Raw genomic sequence first — 4,784 nt, 5'->3', positions numbered from 1 at the left:
TGAATCCATAATTCAAATTCAAGGAAAGTAAAGAGTAAATTCAAGTAAAGTTAGGAGTCAAGTCAAGTAAAGTTAAGAGTCAAGTCAAGTGAAGTTCATCAAAGTTTTCAAGGGTCTTTTGCAAACGTTTTAAATTTGTTTTAAGACTTAAGTTTTCAAGTTAAGCAAAGAGTAAAGATTTGAGTTCATTTCTCAAAAATCTAATAGGGAACTAAGTATTCCCAAAGAGTTTATAAATGTTTCACATTTGAGCAAGCAAAGGGAACATCGATTCCAAGATGGCTTTTAAACTAAGTTTTGAGTAATTATCTCAAACCAAAGAAAGAAGATTGTTTTTACAAACATATGAGCTAAGTATATTTTGGGAGTAGTATTGAGTACCGATATGGGGATGCGAGTTCATAGTAGCTCAAGTCTCTATAAACCATGTAGCCATCATGGGTAGTAAAGGATCATACTTTTTAGATGACTCCTTAAGATGCTTTTAGCATAGACTAGTGGATCCACTAAGTTAAGCGTTCTATATGACGGCAAAGTATAGGACAGTCCTGGCAGCGTGGGCAAGACACTGTATCACCACTTAGGCTCATAGTGGTGGTTGTCGGTTAGAGAATCTCCCACAAAAGTTATATTACTTTTATATATAAGTAAAGTTGAGTTTGTTATTGCTTTATCTTTAACGAACCAAGTTGTTTACATTGTTTTACAAGCTTTAAATATATATATATGTATATTGCATGTGTCTTATTGCTTTATATTGAGTTCAATTATTCATGAGTTGAATAGAGCCAAGGTAAGTGTTCATTTGTACTCCTTTCAAGCTTAAGTTGTTGTTTAGCATTTCAACTCGTATACTCATACATTCAATGTACTAATGCCAGTTGGCCTGCATCTTATTATGATGCAGACGCAGGTAACCAGGATCAGCATCCAGCGCGCCGTTGATCTAGTCGAGCACTCCAGAATCAGTGGTGAGCCTTCTTGCATTCCGGAAGACTCTTTTATTCGTTTTCCTAGTTTTTCTTATTAGGATGTTGTGGGGTCTGTCCCAACATCCATCTAAGTATTATAGAGGCTTCATAGACAGTCAGACAGTTAGTAGTCAGATGTCTTTACATTATTATTTCATATGTTGAGACTTGAGTTGTCATTTTGGCCAAGTTGAATGTTGACTATTAAACAATCTGAGTTATTTCACTAAAGCTATTTGAGTAAGTTCATTTGATCATTGTAATCATGCTTAGAGTCTTCCGATGAGTTAAGTAAGTTAGGCCAAGGGTTCACTTGGGGCCAACAATGGTCTTCGAGTGCCAATCCCGCCCAGGGTGTAGGCTCGGGGCGTGACAATCAACATGCATTCTGATGATACCACTTGCAGTTCCCGACTTGCTTTGGTGAGCCTTTTTGTTTCCAGAGGATTCCCATTTACCTTTAGTCTTATTAAGATTTCGTGGTCTTGTCCCGACGTCTATCATAGTATTTTGAGGCTTCTTCGAGAGTAGTGTTTTGAGGAGTCTTTTCCATTTCCATTGTTAATGTTGAAGACTTGAGTTGCCTTTTTATGGCTAGTTGAATACTTTAAATATTCATAGTTATTTATCTTGAGACATTTGAGTAAATCTTTGCAAATTGAGGTCATATATTGTTGACTAAGTCTTCCGCTGAGTATTGAGCCAGGCAAAGGGTTCGCTTAGGGACCAACAATAGTCCTCAAGTGCCAGTTATATCTAGGGTGTAGGCTCGGAGTGTGACAAACTTGGTATTAGAGCCTGGAGTTCAACAGTCCTAAGGTGTCTATGAAGCCGTGTTTGTAGAGTCTTAGTTATCAATGTGAAGCGTACCGCATCTATAATTAGAAAGCTATAAGATTTAGGAAACAATTCACTTCTTTCATACAATTTTCGTGTGATAGAATTCAACTCTATAAAAGTTCCTTTCTAATTCATGCTTGCGCGTATCTTTCAGGTCATGCCTCCACGAAAATCCATTTGAGGTCATCCTTCTAGGAGAAATGTTGATCCTCAGGATCAAGGGGTACCAATGCACCAAAAGTGTAACCCCAATGAGAGGTCACTAATGCTGAGTTCTGGGATGCAATATGGATGTTGAGTAAGGTTGTGGCCAACAAAGTTAGGAAAAAAAGAGAGATTCGTCAGGATGTGGCTGATACATCCAGTATCTATGGGTTCTTGAGGATGAATCCTCTAGACTTCACAGTGTCAAGTGTCACTGAAAGAAAACCTTGTGGAGGAACAACTGAAAGTATTTGAGGTAATGCATTTTGCAGATGTTAAGCATATGGAGTTAGCTTCATACAAACTCAAATGTGTTGCTAGGATTTAGTATAACCAATGGAAGAAGAATATAGCTGAAGGGGCACCAATTGTGAGCTGGGTTGTTTTTGAAAGTGCCTTCATGGGGTGTTTCTTTCCCCATGAGCTCAGAGAGGCAAAAGTAAGAAAATTTCTCACTCTTAAGCAGGAATCCATGAGTGTGCATGAGTACAACCTTAAGTTCACTCAACTATGCAGCTATGCTCCTTATATGGTTGCTGATATGAGGAGCAGGATGAGCTTGTTTGTGTCTGGGTTGTCTCTCTTATCGATTAAGGAGGGTAAGAGAGCTATGTTGATAGGGTACATAGACATAGAAAGGCTTATGATCCATTTGCAGCACGTCGATGAGGACAAGTTGAGAGATAGGGAATAGTTTCGTAGCAAGAAGGCTAAGACAACATGTAATGAGTCCAGGTAGCAAAAGGCCGGTAATGTAAATTGGTCATCTTTGCAACAAAAGAAAACTGGACCTACTCCATCATCTGCTAGTACACCTGTACCAAAGAACATAGGTGAGTTCAGGAATCAGAATTCATACAACTTCAGAGCTTGACCTGCTTAGTCTTAAGGTAGTGTGGCACAAGGGTCCAACTAGACTCCTGCATGGTCTAACTGCGGTAGGAACCACCCTGGAGCATTTCGTGATGGCTTTACTATATGTTTCAAGTGTGGTTAGACAGATCACTTCATGAGAGAGTGCCCTAAGAACATGTAAGGTAATGGTAATGGGGGCAATAGAGCCCAATTTTCTTTAGAGGTTCCGGTAGACAAAGCTGGAGGAGCAACTTTAGGAACAGGCAGAGGAGCAAATCTTCAGCATGCTATCACCAGTCGCCAAGAGCAAGATAATTCACCTGATGTTGTCACTGGTATGATCAAAGTATTTACTTTTGATGTTTAGACATTGCTTGATCCAGGTGCGGGTCTATCTTTTGTGACTCTGTATATTGTTATGAGTTTTGATATCCTTCCCGGGCGACTTGTTAACCCCTTCAATATTTCCACACTTGTTAGTGAGTCTACTCTAGTTGAGAGAGTTTATAGTGATTGTACCATCTCTGTTGATGACAAGGACACCATAGTTGACTTAGTTGAGTTAGACATGGTGGGCTTTGATGTTATTCTAGGTATGGACTGGCTTCATGTTTGTTATGGCTCAATTGGTTATAGAACTCGAGTAGTAAAGTTCCAGTTTCCTAATGAGCCTGTTATAGAGTTGGTGAGTAGTTCAGCAACGCCTAAGGGTCATTTTATTTCATACCTTAAGGCCAGAAAGTTAATTCTCAAGGGGTGCATCTATCACTTAGTCTGAGTTAATGACTCTAGTGTTGAGACACCGCCTATTCAGTCAATTCTAGTTGTGAGTGAGTTCCCAGAGGTCTTTCTAGATGATCTTCCCGGAGTCTCTCTTGAGAGAGAAATTGAATTCGGTATAGATATTCTTCCTGATAGTCGACCTATTTCCATTCTGCCATAAAGAATAGCTAGTTAAAAGAGATAAAAGAAAAGTTGAAAGACCTTATCGATAATGGTTTTCTATGACCTAGTGTCTCACCTTGGGGCGCTTTGGTCTTATTTGTGAGGAAGAAAGATGGTTCTCTTAGGATGTGTATTGATTACCACAAATTGAATAAGATTACTATAATAAATAAGTATCTCCTTTCGAGAATTGATGCTCTTTTTGGTCAACTTCAGGGTGCCACTTGCATTTCTAAGATAGACCTCAGATCTGGCTATCATCAGTTGAGAGTAAGAGAAAGTGACATCCCGAAGACAACATTCAGGACCTGCTATAGTCATTGTGAGTTTCTATTTATGTCTTTTTGTTTGACTAATGCTCCTACGGCATTCATGGACCTTATGAATAGGGTATTTAATGATTTGTTTGTTATCATGTTTATTGATGACATTCTGATTTATTCGAGGAATGAGGAGGATCATGCTAGTCATGTCAGAGTAGTTCTCCAAACTCTTAGAGATAGAGAATTCTATGCCAAATTTTCCATGTGTGAGTTTTTGGCTTAACTCAGTGACATTCTTAGGCCATATTGTTTCTGGTGAAGGTATTCGAGTTGACACTCAAAAGATTGAGGCAGTGCAAAACTGGCTCAGACCTACATCCCCAACTGATATTAGGAGTTTCTTGGGATTGGCTGGTTACTATAGAATATTTGTCGAGGGTTCTCATCTATTTCATCCCTGTTGACAAAATTGACTAAGAAGACAATGAAGTTTCAATGGTCGGAAGGTTGTGAGAAAAGCTTTCAGAAATTGAAAATACGGTTGACTATTGCCCCAGTGTTTACCTTACCAGAGGGTATACAAGGCATTGTTGTGTACTATGATGCATCCAGTGTTGGACTTGGTTGTGTTTTGATGCAGAATGCAAAAGGTTATAGGCTATGCCTCCAAACAATTTAAGATTCACAAGAAGAAATACCCAACTCA

This window comes from Solanum stenotomum, chromosome 1, assembly GCF_019186545.1.
Source record: "Solanum stenotomum isolate F172 chromosome 1, ASM1918654v1, whole genome shotgun sequence".
NCBI classification, from domain to species: domain Eukaryota; kingdom Viridiplantae; phylum Streptophyta; class Magnoliopsida; order Solanales; family Solanaceae; genus Solanum; species Solanum stenotomum.
Note: the sequence above shows the minus strand (reverse complement) of the source record.